The 20,417-nt window shown below is 42.7% G+C and overlaps 1 protein-coding gene and 1 pseudogene across 1 annotated transcript in view; both read left to right on the plus strand.

Moving 5' to 3' along the window:
- Nucleotides 1-19,160, plus strand: part of LOC142464282 (uncharacterized) — a 38,044-nt pseudogene extending 18,884 nt beyond the window's left edge.
- Nucleotides 1-20,417, plus strand: part of LOC142464294 (uncharacterized) — a 566,786-nt gene that overhangs the window by 9,560 nt on the left and 536,809 nt on the right. The window contains exons 3-5 of the mRNA XM_075567766.1: nt 204-301; nt 1,230-1,372; nt 10,298-10,401. The gene's annotated coding sequence lies outside the window, so the exon portion shown is untranslated. The remainder of the gene's footprint in view (nt 1-203; nt 302-1,229; nt 1,373-10,297; nt 10,402-20,417) is intronic.

The following is a 20,417-nucleotide window of genomic DNA, read 5'->3' on the forward strand; positions in this document are numbered from 1 at the left end:
CAGAACTGTTTCTTTGAACTGCTCTGAATTTCAAAGGGATTTACTTGGGGAGGGGTGTCCATGTGGATGGCCCACTCAAGGTGTCAATTGAATTAATCAAGGTCAACAGACAGGGTTGAGGGAGAACAGCTTCAAGGTATGTTGTAGAAGGGGTGGGCTCATGAAGGTGCCCTAAGAGAGAATTGTACTTATGTCTGGCCCAGGTTGTAAAACAGCAGATCTGACCAGGGGCATGCTTGGATAGCATGGCAGACCTCATCTTCTGAACCAGTGCCTCTTTGGGAAAAATCCATATCATGTGGTAATGTACTGTATAGGATTTTCTGTCTTACCCCTTTTATTTTAAGAAGCTGTTCTGCCAGCCGACGCAGGTTAATAGTAGAAAGAAGAAGTAGGTTATAAGGGGAAGTAAAGTAGAAGAAGCTCAAGAAGGGGAAGGTAGGTTATAAGGATGAAAGGGATAAAGAGGCAAGGAGATAAAGGAGAGGTGAGGGAAGGACGGCAAGAAGAAGGAGGTGGTGAAGAGAGGTAGCAGCGGAAGCGAGGAGGGGGAAGTTAAGATAGGGGGACAGCAGACGCACAGAAGGGTGAAGTAGGTAGTTAGAAGGGCAATGCAGGTGACGAGAAGGCAGGAAGGGAAGAGATAGGAAGGAACAAGAAAGATGAAAGGCAAGGAGCTGAAAAGGAAAAGAAAGTTAGATGGGAAGTACGTTAGGGAACTATGGAAGGACAGCAACCAAGAGCAACGAATCCCAGAGCTAATAGAGGGCCAGCAGGGGGGGGAGGGGGAAATAAAAGGGTTTTAAAAAAAAAAAAAATACATAAATAAAATATAAAGATATAAAAAATATATATAAATAACGGAGGCAAGTATTGATGAGGAAGGTCCAGGACTCGAGAGTCGATGGTTCAAGAACAATGAGAGGGGATCAATAAGTTTTCATATGGTTTCAGTTTTAAAGTTAAGTTGTAGAGCGGGACGGGGGTAGGGCAAAGCACTGCTCTTACGTCCGTGTGGGCCGTGCGTTAGGTACGGGAAGGGAGGTCCTTCGTTAACCTAACGAAGTTCTTTGAGCCTGAACAGCTGGACACATTCCAAGAAGTCTGTACTAGCCCTGCAGATCGGGCTGGAGCTCAAAGGCGGCAGTCTCGGAGCCGGAGGAGGAAAGGAGAAGCACCGAGAAATGTCAATAAATGTTAAATGTGGTCTTGTGTCAATGTTCCCCCAGGTTCCCCCTTTTGTGTGTTCCCCACCTCTTGTTTCCTCAGGAGGGTGGATCGGATGGAGCAAAAAGAGTAGATGCGATGAGGAGACTTGGCATGCGAGGCCAAGAAGAAAACGACAGATCAAAAGGCGGAAATCCACAAATGAGTAAGGAAATAATCTTTATCGCACAATGTTAAGGGTTTTAATAGCCCAGCTAAAAGAAGGGTTGCATTCAGGGACTATAAGCGAAAGGGAGCAGAAATATTGTTTATACAAGAAACACATTTCCATAGGAATAATCAACCGAACTTTCTAGATAAAGATTTCCGGACGAGCTTTCGATCCGCTGCACAAGTTAAAAAGAGAGGGGTAGCCATTTTAATTCATAACAAAATACCATTTATTGCAGACAAGACATACACGGACAGAGAGGGACGATACATAATAGTGACCGGAACTATTCAAGCCCACCCCATCACGTTAGCGACAGTATATGCTCCATGCGAATCCTCCAACGACTTCTTCACAGGGTTCTTCTCTAAGTTACACAAAGTAGCGATAGGTAATATCATTCTAGCAGGTGACTTGAACCGAGCGCTCAACAGCGACTTGGACAGATGCTCTAGCACTAACAAAACCCACAGACAGGACGTACTAACCATAGCAAATGGGAAGAGACGGTGTCAACTCCTAGATATCTGGAGGGAACAACACCAGGGAATGAGGGAATATACGTTCTACTCCCACCCACACAACAGTTACAGCAGGATAGATTACTTCCTTGTGTCTAATAGAATGGTCCCTGGGATTTCTCGGTCAGAGATACATGATATTTCATGGTCTGACCATGCATCAATAGAGCTGCGATGCAACTTAATTCTTCTAGACAGACCCAGAGCGAATTGGAAACTAAATGAGATCCTGTTAAAAATCCCGGCTGTAGAAAAGGAGGTAGGGGACAAAATTGAAGAATACTTTCTGGAGAATGAAGGGAGTGTGTCCACACACTCCATGCTGTGGGAGGCCCATAAGGCAACCCTCAGGGGGATATTAATGAATTTGGCCGCCAAAAGAAGAAGGGAAAAAGAAAAAAAGATAAGAGAATTAGAAAAACAATTAGCCGATTTTGCAGCCATTCATAAAGCGAACAAGCAAGATCATATTCTGAAACAATTACTAGATACAAAAACAAAGCTCAATATCCTGCTCTCCTCCCACGCAGAGAAGAAAATGACTTGGTCTAAGCGCAAATTTTATGAAAAAGCTAACAAGCCAGATACCCTACTTGCCAACAAGCTCAAAAATAAGCTTCCAAAGTCCCATATTCACGCAATACGAGCCCAGAATGGGGAACTGACATCCATTCCTGGGAAAATAGTAGAAGAATTTAAAACCTACTATGAAACACTATATAATGGAGATAAAGTCACCCACTCTCGCAAAACACGAGTTGTTACAAACATTTTTGAAAGAGGCAAAATTACCCACACTGAGCAGGGATGAGAGAGAGGCGCTACAAGCGGACTTCACGTTAGAAGAGCTGTCCGAGGTAATTAAAAACCTCAAACCAGCTAAAGCCCCAGGGCCAGACGGTTTCTCGAACCTGTATTACAAAAAATATCTGGAATTGCTGGCCCCTCACATGCTTCGAGTATTTAATGAGATCCTAGCGGGGGCTTCCTTCCCAACTCAAATGCTACAAGCCGCAATATCAGTGATCCACAAACCTGGAAAGGACCCGGCAGACTGTAAGAGCTACCGGCCTATATCTCTGATTAATTCCGACATTAAAATATACTCCAAACTCATAGCCAACAGAGTGGGTAGCGTCCTTCCCGGGTTGATTCATGCGGATCAAGTAGGGTTTATAGGAGGAAGGCAGGCGGCAGTCAACACCAGGAGAATAATTGACTTGATAGATCTGGCCAAGCAGAAAAATATTCACTCCATGGTGCTAAGTCTGGACGCAGAAAAAGCCTTTGACAGAATAGACTGGCCCTACCTAACAGCGACGCTTAAGGAATTTGGTTTTGAAGGACGCCTCCTAAAAGCCATTATGGCTCTATACGAGAGCCCAACGGCCCAGGTGAGACATCAGGGATACCCTTCCGAGCAATTTAACATTAAAAGTGGAACTAGACAGGGGTGCCCGTTGTCCCCGCTATTGTTTGCCCTGTGTATTGAGCCCCTGGCAGCCCACATCAGACTTAGTCCAGATATTGCACGAATTTCGATCGATGACCAAACACACAAAATAGCCTTGTACGCTGACGACGTCATTTTGACGTTGTCAAAACCTCTCACATCCCTGCCCAATGCATTTGAGGTATTAAGTAAATTCAACAAAATTTCGGGGTTTAAAATCAATCAGGCCAAATCAGAAGCCCTCAACATAAACCTACCCAAGAGGTGGAGAAATTGATAGAAATACATTTTAATTTCAAGTGGCAACCCTCCGCAATCAAATATTTAGGGGTATATATCACACGGGACTACAAAACAATATACAAAGCCAATTTTCCCAGGTTAATTAAGACGTTGAAAGAGGATCTCCGAACCTGGATGAAAGGTAGTATTTCATGGATTGGGAGGATTCATAGCGTGAAAACGAACCTCCTCCCGAGGATGTTATATCTATTCCAGAGTCTACCTATACCTTTTGTAACAGCAGACATCCTCTCTCTGCAGTCCCAAATTATGAAATTCATTTGGAATAAGAGAAACCCAAGAATTGCAAAGGGGATCTTAAAGAGACCCACCGGTAAAGGAGGACTAGCGGTACCTTGCTTGATAGCTTACTATAAAGCGGCCCAACTTAGTCAAATTACGCAGTGGCACATGGACCCACAACTAAGGAGATGGGTTTAATTAGAGAAACACTGCTGTGCACCTATTGATATACAGAATGCGATCTGGATACCCAAAAAAGGACTAAACAAGATGGGCACGCCACTTCAGACCATAGTCAATTCATTAAAGGTATGGGAGGTCACTAAATTCAGATGTAATCTAACCTCCAAGGACTCACTTATGACACCGATTATTGGCAACCCAGACTTCGCTCCAGGCCTGAATAGAACTAATTTGTTAGCTTGGGAACAGTCGGGTATTACACGACTTAAGGATCTGGAGGGTAACAAATACATACAAACCTTTGATCAAATTACAGCCGCAACGGCGATATCAAATAAGGAATTTTTTAGATACCTCCAGATCAGAGACTTTTATAATAAAACCCCAATTAGACCTATAAGAACTAATTTCGAGCAGCTGTGTTCTAGAGCTACGGACACAAGGGGACTAACTTCTAGAATGTACAGGGAAGTGATCTGTCCAAAAACCCACACTGACCACCGACTCGCGTACATTAGACAGTGGAAGGCAGACTTAGGCGAGACGTTAGAGGACGAGGAGTGGGACAAGATCATACAGGGAGCGCGAAAAGCTCTATTTGCACCACATTAAAGGAGAACGCGTATAAAGTCCTTATGCGCTGGTACTACACCCCGTTAAGGTTGGCTAAATTCGTCAGATGCCACTCCCCGCTCTGCCCAAAGCAGTGTGGGGAGGTGACGGACCTGCGACACATGCTGTGGTCTTGTAAAAGAGTGGTCCCGATTTGGGAACAAATTCTAGATTGGCTACAGAGGATTCTTGGTTTGGAGATCCCCCTGGACCCGTGGTTGTTCCTATTGGGCAGACGGATCCAGGGTATATCAAATGCGACACATAAATTGATCGTGCATTTGGCAACCGCCACTAGATGCGAGATCGCAGCATTATGGAAGCAGCAGGAAGTACCAATCATCCCCACAATTAGAAATCGGATTTGGCATGTCTGCCGGATGGAACAATTAACAAGTCTAGTTAATGACACCGGCGAAAACTTTCTAAAAGTCTGGTCGCCTTGGTTGGACCAGACAGAAATTCCAGGGGTAAGTACTACAACAATCTTTCAATAATAGCAACAAATGCGTTCTCCTTTGAAGGTAGCAAGACATGACCGCACATAGGGACGGACAGGTAGGCGGACAGAAGATGACGGTCCCAACCACAATAAGGGGAGGGATGGGCCAGGCCCAAGCTAAAACCCCCTTGCAAAAAAGGGGAGAAAAACAAAAAGAAGGAAATTAAACAAAACAAAATACACCAGAATGCAATTCTACAAGAACCCAAGACGGAGCCAAACCTCCTCAGCAATCGCCAACTCACCCCGCACAACGACCCCCCCAAGCCCTCCCACCCCACCCTCCTCCCCCTTCCCCCTCTGCCCTGTGTCAGGTACATCTAGTGTGTCATGTCCTGTGTGTTAGGTAACCCCCAATGTTCGTCAGGTTCAATGTGGTATTCTGTGTTTTATTGAGAAAAGAATTGATGTACCCTACAATGGGCTGTGATATAATGTATGTCTATAAACATCAATAAAAAATTGAAGTTGAAAAGAAGCTGTTCTGCCTTATATTGTAATTGTATGTCTATTTTGTAATACCTTTTCTGTAATTCAAGCACTGTATTTTTATATATATATTAAACCATTTAATATGTAATGCTTTGGGCTCTGAATGAACTTTGTACATGCTGGAGACAATAACTTGCTAAATTCGGGCACATGTTACTACAACTGATTTTGTGTTAGAGGGCATAGTTTTTCCTATAATAAACAGGGACCTGGGGCCCTGCCAGATATTTTTGTCTAAGATATTTTATCACATCTGCATAACCTCAGGTGGTGGCAGTGGATGGTTATGATGTGCACTTGAGTAGGGGTTAATGCTAACTCGCTGGTTCCTTGCGGAGGAGAAAGTTAGGGTGGCTAGAGTAACCGTGTGTATTAACCCTGGTTGCATATCTAAAGTCACATGCTCACTTGTGTGCTGTTCGTGGCGGTGGTATTGGGACGACTTGAGGAGAGATACAACTCATTTGAGGGACCCTTGAGGGGGTGAAGATTGGGGCAGCTTGCTGGTTGTGTATTGATCCTTGATCCTGCAAGAGGGGTATTGTCCATTTGACGGACCTTCGCAGAGGTGAAGAGTGGGTGCGCTTGCGAGCGTCGATATTAACCCTTGTCCCGTATGAAGGTCGTGTGCTTGCAGGGGGTCATACGTGACAGTATTATATTATTTTTATTTGCACAATTTTATATCTTTAAAACCTACATTCCAATAAGCGTATCAGATTAGTTTTATGGGTAAACAAGATAAATTTGACAATTTTTCCTTTTGTATTTTGTAAGGTATATCTCAATTCTCATACGTATTTGTGAATAAAGTGTACTAAAATTATAAGAGTGGTTTAATACCAAGTGAGTCACCAAGTTAAAGTACATAAATAAAGTGCATTATAAAGGTGCAGACATATATATCATTGTATATCTTTAGTGGTAAGTTGTGGTGTGTAATAGTGATAAAGTAATTGCAATCTTGCGTTTTTGTGATTACAATGCGTATGGTAAGATTCTTCTCTTTGTTTCCCTTCCTAATATATAAAGAAAGCGAAAGGATATATTCCTCCCTGTTGTAGATCTTGGTATCAATATCAGTCAAGAGTACTTAATAGTAGAGGGTATATTCATTCAAACAGCCTATAATGGTTCGTTACATGTAGCCATAGTGATTGCATGTGTCCATGCAATGCTTGAACAGAATATTAAAATCCCTTTAGCAAGTGCTTTATATTTTCCTTAGCCTCCGCTGCTCTGCGTTTTAATGCTCACAACGTGTTGTATATACAGCAAACCTTTAGCGTCTGTGGTATCCTATCTTTATTAGTCACATTCGTGACTTGGTTCCCACTTTTGCTTATTGTGCATAAACTTTGTGCTGCATATATTAAACGTGAGTATATGTAGGAGCTAGTTGTTATTTGGGTGATTGGAAATCATAAGTTGCTATGTAAAGCACTATATTTTTGCCGTTCCCAAAGTCCCGCTTTTATCTTTAGTTCCAAGACATATACATGCAGAGGTTGCGAGTCCTATTTGCCTGAAAAGATTCTATGTATCTAATAGAAAGTGTAACAAAGATGTGGACCGTGAAGGAATCCACTAGCAGTTAGGCCTCTGCATGTATATGTCTTGGAACTAAAGATAAAAGCGGGACTTTGGGAACAGCAAAAATATAGTGCTTTACATAGCAACTTATGATTTCCAATCACCCAAATAACAACTAGCTCCTACATATACTCACGTTTAATATATGCAGCACAAAGTTTATGCACAATAAGCAAAAGTGGGAACCAAGTCACGAATGTGACTAATAAAGATAGGATACCACAGACGCTAAAGGTTTGCTGTATATACAACACGTTGTGAGCATTAAAACGCAGAGCAGCGGAGGCTAAGGAAAATATAAAGCACTTGCTAAAGGGATTTTAATATTCTGTTCAAGCATTGCATGGACACATGCAATCACTATGGCTACATGTAACGAACCATTATAGGCTGTTTGAATGAATATACCCTCTACTATTAAGTACTCTTGACTGATATTGATACTAAGATCTACAACAGGGAGGAATATATCCTTTCGCTTTCTTTATATATTAGGAAGGGAAACAAAGAGAAGAAACTTACCATACGCATTGTAATCACAGAAAAGCAAGATTGCAATTACTTTATCACTATTACACACCACAACTTACCACTAAAGATATACAATGATATATATGTCTGCACCTTTATAATGCACTTTATGTACTTTAACTTGGTGACTCACTTGGTATTAAACCACTCTTATAATTTTAGTACACTTTATTCAGAAATGCGTCTGAGAATTGAGATATACCTTACAAAAGGCAAAATTGTCAAATTGATCTTGTTTACAGATAAGACTAATCTGATACGCTTATTGGAATATAGGTTTTAAAGATATAAAATTGTGCGAATAAAAATAATATAATACTATTTAGTAGAGGTGAATTTTCACCTCTTTTAGAAAAATAAAGTTCTGGTTGAGTGCAAGCATCATAGGGATACCTTTTTCTGTTCTCTATCACGTCTTTTGGTCTTGCCCACATATTTTAGTCCACATTTGCAGGTTGCTAAATATATCCCCACTGCTGTTTTACAGTTGATGAATTTATTAAGCGTGAACACTTTGGAATTGTCCCAGTTTGTGAATGTTTTACTGGGATTGATGTATTCACATGCCTTGCAGTTGTGACAGTTTTAGCGCCCCGTGGTTTTTAACCAGGTTTCTTTTATTGTAGAAATTATACAAAAAACAGTGCACAATGCTCATAGTGTATTATCTTTTTAGTAAAAAAATATATATATATAAAGGTGGTAAGTATTATGCTTACATCAAAAAAGAGATAACAGAGCATATCATATGACAATACATATGTTACCAACGCTGGAGCAGGACCAGTCAGAATGGGAAGCCTCTCTAGTCACACATTGGGGATTGTCCGCAGATGTCCTTCAGTCCCAGGTAGGTGGCACCACAACAAAAGGGCACTAGAAGTCCTCCAGGTGATAATAATAATAATTACAAAAGATAGGACAGTCCGAAAGAGCAGTGTGAACAGAGTTCCCAAAATGAAGATGGTAAGGTCCTGTGTATGGCAGTGAACCTTGACTTCTTACCGGGGGAACCACAATCCACTTAGCACTAACTTAATACCAGCGTGAGGTTGCGGATGTGACTACCGGGCGGCAGGTTCAGCAGCGGAGGTGAAGTTGCCGAATGCCAGGCTTCTTTCCGTGTACACGTCTGCGGCGTGCGTCGCTCATAGTGGTGACGTCACCAAAAACGGAAGGAAAAAGTAACTAGCAACGTAAGGCAACAACCGGCAGCAAGAACAGTAAAAAAACAATAGCAATCTAACGCGTTTCGTAGCAAATACAAGCCACATCAGAAGCGATATGCTCTGTTATCTCTTTTTTGATGTACGCATAATACTTACTATATATATATATAGCAACTGTAAATATTACTGTATTCTCATTTGCATGTCTTAGACAGGTCTGCAACCCTGTCTTTCCCCATTATCGCCCAGCACACAGCGTTTCCACTGCAGCAAGGGATTCTGGGAAATGACATGCAAATGAGCACACAGTGCCACCTTTTGTCTCAAGCTCATATTACACAAGCAAATTCTCAAGCCAATGCATGCTGCTTTAAACACAGCTTTTAGACAGAGGCTGGGATGAGATGCAAAGCCAGTAAACCCACTCACAGACATGTTTCAACCTTGATGGGTATCATCAGTGTGAGGTTGGTTGTGCTGGCTAAGCAGGTTTGAGACTAGACTAGGTATTCACCACAATTATTAAGGTTATGGTGGGTGACAAAAACCCTCCACAGTAAAGCATATAGCAACTGTAAATATTACTGTATTCTCATTTGCATGTCTTAGGCAGGTCTGCAACCCTGTCTTTCCCCATTATCGCCCAGCACACAGCGTTTCCACTGCAGCAAGGGATTCTGGGAAATGACATGCAAATGAGCCTCTGTCTAAAAGCTGTGTTTAAAACAGTATGCATTGGCTTGAGGATTTGCTTGTGTAATATGAGCTTGAGACAAAAGGTGGCACTGTGTGCTCATTTGCATGTCATTTCCCAGAATCCCTTGCTGCAGTGGAAACGCGGTGTGCTGGGCGATAATGGGAAAAGACAGAGTTGCAGACCTGTCTAAGACATGCAAATGAGAATACAGTAATATTTACAGTTGCTATATGCTTTACTGTGGAGGGTTTTTGTCACTTTTTTTACCCACCATAACCTTAATAATTGTGATATATATATATATATATATATATATATATATATATATATATATTTCTAAAAAGATAATACACTATGAGCGTTGTGCGCTGTTTTTTTGTATCATTTCTCCTCTAGTGTTTGTGGGGTGCTGAGCCTCCCTACTTGTACAGCTGCACTCTTCTCATTATTACCTTAAAAGGTCTTGTACACTTATATTTATCTTGTTGTACACATCAATTACTATATTGTTCACTCACAATTTTTGGTGTATGTGGGGTTTTGTCACAATTTGTCTTATGTCACAACTGTGTGGTGATAGGACATTTCACAATTACTAGTAGTGCACTTATTTTCACTTTTTTCACATTCTTTTATTGTAGGTCTTGAGAAGTGACTGTGTACCAGGAGGTCTCGGAGGTTCTTTGATCTTCTCCACACAACTGATGGTCTATCTCTCAAGACCGTTTTGAGGTCCTAATCACTCGTAAGTATGTGCCAGTGTTTTCCTAGTATTGAGTTAATATCGTGCCACTGTCCAATGTAGGTGGTTATGCATCTGATCTCCTTACTTTGTCCCACAGTGGGGTTTTCCGCAAGGAGGCTCTCAAGGCATTGTCACAGCCCTGTGTTATGCAGTATTTAATTGTGTTTTCGAGTAACCCCTTTCCAGAAAATTGTTCCTCATTTCCCTGGCCTGTTCTTTGAAGGTGGACAGGTCTGAACAATTGCGCCTAATCCTTAGGAATTGGGCAGTAGGAATTCCTCTGATCATCGGTTTTGAATGGTATCTATCCACCTTCAGATAGCTGTTAGTGGCCGTTGGTTTCTTAAATGTTGATGTGGCTAGGCAGCCATTAGAGGTCTTCAAAAATGTTAAGTCTAGGAAGGTAATTGAGGTCTCACTGATCTCCGATGTGAATTTCAGGTTATGGTTGTTGGCATGTAGTGACGCTGTCATGCGCTTCCGTGTTAATGGGCAGACGCACCCTCAGGGTGTCTCCAGACAATGTAGCTATGTGGGAGGGAGCTGTGCGTGGCCACTGAATTGACCTGTGCAGGGGGATGTCCTCTTACCTCTCCTGCACCGTTGGTCTGGGACCCGCTCTCCTCCCCAGCTACTGCGTGCCGCCGTCAGTGAAGTTCAGGAAGAGAAAGAGAAACGGCGCTACTGCGCATGTCTGAGGAAATGAAGCTCCCGGATGTTCTTCTGAAAAAACTTTATTCAACACAACACAAGGGCTACACCGCAATCTCCCCCTCTACGCGTTTCACCCTTACAGATATGGCCCTATCTGTAAGGGTGAAACGCGTAGAGGGGGAGATTGCGGTGTAGCCCTTGTGTTGTGTTGAATAAAGTTTTTTCAGAAGAACATCCGGGAGCTTCATTTCCTCAGACATGCGCAGTAGCGCCGTTTCTCTTCTTCTTTATGGTTGTTGGCATTCAGAAGTTCCAGGAAAGTAAGCAGTTCTTTTTGCTTCCTTTCCACAGTATCCTAATATCATTAATATATCTAATCCATACATCGATGTGCTTAGTGTCTTGATGCATTGCCTCCGAGAAGACACTCATCCCCCACCAGCCTAGATTGAGGTTGGCGTAGGTGGGAGCGCAGGTGGTGCCCATTGCCGTACCTTGAATTTGTAAATAGAATTTCTGTTTGAATGGAAAGTAATTATGCCGAAGAATGACATCCAGTAGTTCACATATGAACTCATTATGTTCATTGAACAGGTGGCTCCTAGAGGAAAGAAACTGCTTAACCGCCAGTAGCCCTATGTCATGTTGAATATTGCTATACAGTGATTCGACATCAAAGCTAACCAACAGTGTTTCCTTTTCAATGTAAATGCATTCTAGACGCTTCAGAACGTCTTTGGTGTCTCAGACATAGGAAGGTAGGGCGGTGATAAAATTCTGCAAGACCTTATCAACATATGCTTGCATTCTCTGATAGAGAGCCAATGCCTATCGGCCTCCCCGGTTGTTTAGTTGCATTTTTATGAACTTTAGGTATGCTATAGAATGTAGCAATTGTTGGGTTCAGATTCATCATGAATTCTTGTTCTTGTTTCGAGATCACTTTATTCAAAACTTGTTTGTCCAGTATCTGAGTAAGTTTGTTTCTGGAAGACTATTGTGGGGTCCTTATCCAGGGCTCCATAGCATTTTTTTATCGCCCAGAAGTCTGCGGTTCTTTGCTACATAGTCCCTCAATGTTGAGGAGGGCTATATTGCCTCTTTTATCCGCAGGTTTCACAGTGATTTCATCCTTGTTCATCAATTCGTTAAGTGATTTTTGTTCACTATGATTCAAATTTTTGTTACTACCGTTTCGTATATTGAGATGCTCTAGATCTCTAGTAACAAGATCTAAAAAGGTGGATACCTTAAAACAAGAGTCCTGGTGTGGCGTAAACCGACTCTGTGGTCTCAGATTAGTATGGGGCCCATCACCTGGATTGTTTTCACTATCATCAAGCAGGGAGTGATAAAATTGTTGAGATGTTCTTGATCTCTGATCAAACACCTTATTGCCTGAGTTGTTTGCTCGATTCCTATCTCTACGTCTGAAAAATGTATGCAGAAGCATTTTTTGTGCAAAAAAAATCATATCTTTCACTGCATTGAAGAGATCAAAGTTCCCCATTGGAATGAATGAGAGACCAGAAGAATGTAAAGCTTTAAAAGTGAGGAGGAGAATTGAGTGTGAGGTGCGGGATTTGATAGGAAGCCAGGAGAGGGATTTCAGGAGGGGAGACACTGAGACAGATTTAGGAAAGAGTAGAGTGATTTCTGGCAGCAGCGTTTAGGATAGATTGTAGGGGTGAGAGGCAAGAAGGCCGGACAGCAGGAGGTTACAGTAATCGGGAGGGAATGAAGGCCTGTGTCAGAGTTTTAGCAGTCGAGTAACAGAGAAAAGGGCGTATCTTTGTAATATTGCAGAGGAAAAAACTACAGGTTTTGCTACCTTTTGAATGTGAGAGAGTAGAGTGTAACCCTAAGCAACGTTCTTGTGCTACTGGGTGTTTGCTAGTACTTCTACAGTACTGTGGGAGGAGGTCGTAGGGCCAGGTTTGGGAGGAAATATGAGGAGCTCTGTCTTTTACATGTTAAGGCTAAGTCGGCGGCGGGCCATCCAAGGTGACAGACTGTACTAGAGAGACATTCAGAAAATGAAGAAAAGTAGGTTTGTTTAGCCTGAGAGAGAGCAGAGTTGTAACAGGATAGCATAAAGTTGTAGTGATGGAAGTCTGCGAGAGTCTGAGATTTCCTCCAGAGGAACGAGTGCAGGAACGCAGCATGCATGTGTGGAAATTTAGCCAGGGTTTGGGGTTAGAATGGCGAGAACGGCAGAGAGAAAGCAGGGCATGTAGATCAAGAAAGCAGGATAGGGCAAAGTTGTAGTTCCTGACCAGGTTGTAAGGGTCTGCAGTTGAGCTGAGAGAGAAGGAGGCGCATAAAGTGGAATCAAAAGCTGGTTGGTTGATAGAGCACAGGTCTCTGCAGAAATGAGGGATAGATGGAGGGGGAGAAGGGAGAAGTGAGAGAGAGAAAACGAGGTGATGGTCAGAGAGAGGAAAGGCGGAAATGGAGAAATCAGAGAGGGGATTTTGTAGTGAAAACCAGGTCTAGGCAGTGGCCATCCTTGTGGGTGCTGTCTGCAGTCCACTGTTAAAGGACAAAAGAAGAGATTAGAGAGAGAAAGCGAGAAGCCCAAGGGAGAGAGGGGTAATAAATATGGCAGTTGAAGTCCCCATGGAGAACAGGTGAGTCGGAGAAAGAAAGAAGAGCCAGTATTTAAAGTGAGAACGATAGAAGGTGGGTAAGTAGAGGTAGGTGGGCAATAGATGACCTCAACGTGGACAGGGAGGGAGAGAAGATCTGGACAGTGAGAGCCTCAAAGGAGGAAGAAGCAAGAGAGGGAGGAATAGGAAGGGTTCGGTAACGGCAGAGAGAAGAGGAACCCCGTGCCTTCACCCCTACCATCACGGCACGGAGTGTGGGAGAAGGAAAGGCCACCATAACTTCCAGTGCAGCATCAGACTGAGTGAGCCAAGTCTCGGTTATAGCAAAGAGGAGCAGAGTGTGAGAAAAATAAGTCATGCACAGAGAGGAGCTTGTTAGAAAAGGATCGAGCATTCCAAAGGGCACAGGAGAAAGGGTGGCAAGGGATGGGTATGAGGTTAGAGGGTTTGACACAGAAGGAGTAGAAGTTGTATGTGGCATGTGAGGATGTGAGCATTTAGCAATAGAGTAGGTACCAGGATTGAGAGAGCGAGATCCCCAGAAGCAAGGAGGAGAAGCATGGAAATAAAGAGAATGTGTGAGGATGATTTGTACAGGTGTTTTAGTGCAGGGGGTATAGCTGTGTAGTGTCAGAAGGTGCAGGCAAGATAGAAGTTCATGTGAACTGAAGTGGCAAAGGATGGAGATATATGAATAGTCAGAGACCTAATGAGGCTGGTAGAAAGAAACACATATTTTGAAAAAAAGAAGCGAGGTCAGATCAAATAGAAATAGTAGCAGCGGCATGGCAGCAATAGTTTAGTGCTAAAATGTGCAGTCTGGGATAGATAATATCCTCTTTTCCAGCGTAGTTAAAAAATCCACGATTCAGGGCCAGTAGGTGTTTGTCCCCTTGTTTCACTACTCTTGAACTCCCTGTTAAAGCCCACACTGTATGCCACTTAAGAAGGGCTACTTTAAATATGGCTCCCCAGCAGAGGCATAAAAAACAGTGTAGATAGATAGAAGGGGACACAGAAGACTTTTAATAGAGTTTAAATATTTAGTAAGGTCACACATTGAATACAGAGTACAGTTTTGAGCTGTGCACTGTAGAAGAGACCCTATAGAACTGGAGAAAGTGCAGAGGAAATCGACCAACGGGGATGGAATATAAAAGGTCAGAGGAAACACTATCCGAATTAGGATTGTTTACATTAGAAAAGGGGCATCTCTGGTGGACATTATTTAAGTAATAATCCCTGATGGACAAGCCAATAGATGCCCTGTTCTGAGGGGATCTTTACTATTATAGGCTAACGGTATGTTTTTTTTTTTCATAAATAGGCACTTTTATATAGTTATATACCTTTTATTCTACATGATAAACATGATATTCCCTGATGGCATACATCCAAGAGTACTTAAGGAGTTAAGTTCAGTAATGGCCAAACCATTACATTTGCTATTCAAGGACTCCATTTCCACAGGCTCAGTACCACAAGATTGACGTAAAGCAGACATGGTGCCTATATTTAAAAAGGGAGCTAGATCACAACCTGGGTATTACAGTTCTGTAAGCCTGACATCAATACTGGGGAAGTTACTTGAAGGTTTAGCACAGGATAATATTCAGGAATACCTAATGGAAAACAAAATTATTAGTAATAGTCAGCATGGATTTATGAAGGATAGAGAATGCCAAACTAAACTTACTGTATTAGTTTCTTTGAGGAGCTAAGTAGGAATTTAGACAAGGGTAATGCAGTTGATGTGGTCTATTTTGCAAAGGCTTTTGATACGGTTCCACACGAGGTTAGTGTACAAAATAAAGTAAATTGGACTCGTTAAAATATTTGCACCTGGATTGAAAACTGGTTGAAGGAGAAACAGAGTTGTAATAAATGAAACTTTTTCAGGTTGGACTATAGTTGTGAGTAGAGTGCCTCAGGGATCGGTATTGGGACCCTTGCTTTTTAACTTATTTAATAATTACCTTTTAAGTTGGCAGAGAGAGCAAATTCTCCATCTTTGCTGATGACACTAAATTGTGTAAGGTAATAGAATTAGAGCAGGATGTAATTTCTCTCCTGAAGGACTTGGATAGACTGGAAACTTGGGCAAGTAAATGAAAGATGAGGTTTAATACAGATAAATGCTAGGTTATGCATTTGGGAAACAAAAATAAACAGGCAACTTACAATTAAAATGGGGATATATTAGGAGAATCTTTGATGGAGAAGGATTTAGGAGTGCTTGTAGACAGCAGGCTTACTGTAGCACTAGCGCTCAAAATCATGCAGTAACTGGAAAGGCAAACAAGATCTTATCTTGCATTAAACGGGCAATCCATGGAAGGAAAGTAAACATAAGTATAAATCATTTCACTTGTATAAATCATTAGTAAGGCCACACATTGAATATGGAGTACAATTGTGGGCACCACTCCTTAAAAAAGACATTATGGAACTAGAGAGAGTGCAGAGAAAAAAATTATAAAAGTAATGGAAAATCTGATTTATGATGAGATGCTAGCTAAATAACATTTGTTTACATTAGAACACAGGCGTCTAAGAGGGGATATGATAACTATATAGAAATATTCAGTGACAATACAAGGATCTTTCAAAATAAGTATTCATCCCACGGGCAGTATGAAGGACACAGGGTCATCCCTTACGGTTGGCGGAAAGAAGATTTCACCAGCAACAAAGGAAAGGGTTCTTTACAGTAAGGGCAGTTAAAATCTGGCATTCATTACCCATGGAGATTGTGATAGCAGATACAATAGATATCTTCAAGAAAAGGTTGGACATCTTTTAAGGCCAGGTCCATGTTCAAAAAGACAGCGCTGAAAAAAAAAAAAGACAGCGCTGACCCGCGCTGAGCCAGCACACTTACCCCCTGCATCAGATATGAGTGCGGCTTTAGCAGGCGCTTCCGCAGGCGTGCGGAATTGCAGGAGACAGCTCCATTTAAAATGTGCGCGCTGAGGGGAGCGGAGGGCCGGCACATGACGGCAAACAGCCAATGGCACCGTGACGGGGCGCGCTAGCCCCGCCTCCCACCCCAATTCCCACCTGCCTCTCATGCGCGCTCACTGCCTCGCCTGCCAGGACACCTAAAAGCTCCCGCTTGAGCAGGCGGGCCTGAGCAGCACCAGCGCGGAGGAGCGCGGCTGGAGGCACTATGTTCGAGGCCTTAGTAAGGAAAGGTACACAGGGATAAACCAAATAAATAAATATGGAAAGGATGTTGATCCATGGAGTAATTTGTCAACATTTGGAGTCGGGAAGGAATTTATTTTTTTGACTTCTGGGCTATCATTAGATGTTTCACTGTTGTTTTTTGTTTACCTGGATCAATATACTGTAAGTGCAAATATAGGATAAAATATCTGTCTAAATTTAGCATAGGTTTTACTTTATGGACGTATGTCTTTTTTCAACTTCATCTACTATGTAACTATATACACTGCTAATGTGCTTTTACCGTACTTGTTTATTTCAATAAAATTGTAAATACATGAAAGCTCCTTTGTATACACTCTGCAGCACCCCCCCTACACACACACACTTCAGCCCTCTATACACACACAAACACACTGCAGCCCCCTCTTTTCTCACGCAAACACACACACTTCAGCCCTCTATACACGCACTTCAGCCCCCTTATCAGGGCCACCGACAGGGGGATAGCCAGGCCAGGCCCGTGGGGTTAGGGGTCCGGTCCCCTGGCGCACATTAATTCCCTGCAGTGGCACCCCGAGATGCAGGAAGTACAGAGGGGAAATCCCTGCCTCTGCATTTCCTCTATGAAGGGAGGGACCAAGATCAGCGGGAGGGGCCTCAAGGACAGCAGCACAGGGACAAAGAGACAGGCTGGGAAAGGTGAGGGAAGGGTTAAATCATGGAGATGATGCAACAGACATGAAAGGGAAGAAGAGAGAAAGGAAGAGAAAAAAAAAAGGAGAAAATAAACTACAAACAGATGGAGGAAAAAGTCATGCGGGGGAGAAAAGCGCGAGAAAGGAGGAAGAAAAAGAATATTCTTTGAGGATGACAATGAAGGGGCAAATAGGGAAAATACATTGTGGGAGAGAGAGAAACATGGAGGATTAATTCAAGAGAATGGCATGTGAGGAGAAGAGAAAATGGAGGAGAAATGACATGATGGGGGATTAATATAAATACAAGATGGAGAGCAGAGAAATAATGAGATGAACAGTGTAAGGCGAGAGACAGGCTGGGGGGGGGGGGAGGAGAGATGCTGGGGGAGGAGAGTGAAAGACATGCTGTAATTATAACTGTAATGTAACTTTAATGATATGATTCAGTATCTTGCACAATTAGACTTTATAAAGGCTGAATTAATTTGTCTTTCTCATCCAAATATACTTTTTGCATTGCAGTGTTACATTAATATATTTTCTCACCACAGATGTATCTTCAGCACATAACTGATTTGTGAACAAGAAGCAATGTAAGAAATGTCCCAAACATCCTAAATTACAGAGGCGTTAATGGAAATATGTTTTAAGGACTTCAACTTTGCATAAGTCTGTATGAGAACCGGAAAAAGATTATAAGCACCTCGGCAGAGCATTCCTATACATCAACAGGATTTTACTAAACTTACAGACACCGCAATACCAGACAAGACAAAGAGAGGGTTTAAAGAGCTGAGACATGGAAGCCTACAGTGGGAAATGTGATAATGTTATACAGCAAATAATAATCCATACAGGGAAGAAATCCTATAACTGCTCTGAATGTGGGAAAAGCTTCAGTCAGAATTCACATCTTGTTGCACACCAAAGAATCCATACCGGTGAGAAGCCCTATAACTGCTCTGAATGTGGGAAAAGCTTCATTGAAAAATCACATGTTGTTAAACACCAAAGCGTCCACACTGGGGTGAAACCCTATAAGTGCTCTGAATGTGGGAGAAGCTTCAGGACTAAATCAAGTCTTGTTACACACCAAAGAATCCACACAGGGGTGAAATGTTATAACTGCTCTGAATGTGGGAAAAGCTTCATTACGAAATCGCATCTTCTTACACACCATAGAATCCACACCGGGGTGCAGCCCTATAACTGCTCTGATTGTGGAAGAAGCTTCAATGTGAAATCAAGTCTTGTTCGACACCAAAGAATCCACACAGGGTTGAAGCCTTATAACTGCTCTGAATGTGAGAAAAGCTTCAGTATGAAATCAAGTCTCGATACACACCAAATAATCCACACTGGGGTGAAGCCTTATAACTGCTCTGAATGTGGGAAAAGCTTCAGTATGAAATCGCATCTTCTTACACACCATAGAATCCACACCGAGGTGCAGCCCTATAACTGCTCTGATTGTGGGAGAAGCTTCAGTGTGAAATCAAGTCTTGTTCGGCACCAAAGAATCCACACTGGGGTAAAGCTTAATAACTGCTCTGAATGTGAGAGAAGCTTCAATGATATATCGCATCTTGTTACACACTAAAGAATCCACAGTGGTGATACCCTCTAACTCCCTGAAAGTGGGAAAGCTTCAGTCAAATAAAATCTTTTCAAACACAAGATATTTCACAAAGGGAAGTCTCCCTCTAACGATTAATGTGAAAATATTTAAATTCCATTAAAAAACACAAAATAAATAGAAAAATATATATTTTAGGGAATTGACAATTCCCAAGGCTCGTCCTGATAGGAATTTCTTTGCAGCAATACTACGATTGCATAGATTTCAAACTGTAGTATACGTAGACATGCCTAGGTAAGTTGTAATTTAATGGGGTGAGTAACTGTGATAGTGCGAATCAAGAGAACTAGGGACAGTTTCATAGTTACATAGTAGATGAGGTTGAAAAAAGACACATCCATCACGTTCTACCGATGCTAAATTTAGACGACAGATACTTTATCCTATATTTGTACTTACAGTGTATTGATCCAGAGGAAGGCAAACAAAAAACCCCAGTGAAATGTCATCTAATGATATCTCATAAGGGGAAAAATAAATTCATTTTTGACTCCAAATATTGGCAATCAGATTTCTCCCTGGATAACATCCTTCCCATGTTTACTTATTTGGTATATCCCTGTATACCTTTCTTAAAAGCCCCAACTTTTATTTTGAAGATATCTATTGTATCTGAGATCACAGTCTCCATTGGTAATGAATTCCATATTTTAACTGCCCTTGCTGTAAAGAATCCTTTCCTTTGTTGCTGGTGAAATCTCCTTTCCTCAAACCTTAATGGATGACCCTGTGTCATTTGTACTGCCTCTTGGACGTCTCTTTTCTAATGTAAACAAATCTAATTTAGCTAGCCTCTCCTCATAAATTAAATTATCCATCCCCTTTATTAATTTGGTGGCTCTTCTCTGCATGTCCTCCCTCTCCCCCCATCCTCCCTCTCCCCCCCTGTCGTCGTCCCCTGTCCTCCCTCTCCCCCCCAGCACTCCCTCTCCCCCCCCCTGTCCTCCCTCTCCCCCCCTGTCCTCCCTCTCCCCCCCCTGTCCTCCCTCTCCCCCCCCGTCCTCCCTCTCCCCCCCCCCGTCCTCCCTCTCCCCCCCCGTCCTCCCCCCCCGTCCTCCCTCTCCCCCCCGTCCTCCCTCTCCCCCCCGTCCTCCCTCTCCCCCCCGTCCTCCCTCTCCCCCCGTCCTCCCTCTCCCCCCGTCCTCCCTCTCCCCCCGTCCTCCCTCTCCCCCCGTCCTCCCTCTCCCCCCATCCTCCCTCTCCCCCTTCCTCCCTCTCCCCCCTTCCTCCCCTCTCCCCCCCTTC

Source organism: Ascaphus truei, chromosome 12 (assembly GCF_040206685.1).
Source record: "Ascaphus truei isolate aAscTru1 chromosome 12, aAscTru1.hap1, whole genome shotgun sequence".
NCBI lineage: Eukaryota > Metazoa > Chordata > Amphibia > Anura > Ascaphidae > Ascaphus > Ascaphus truei.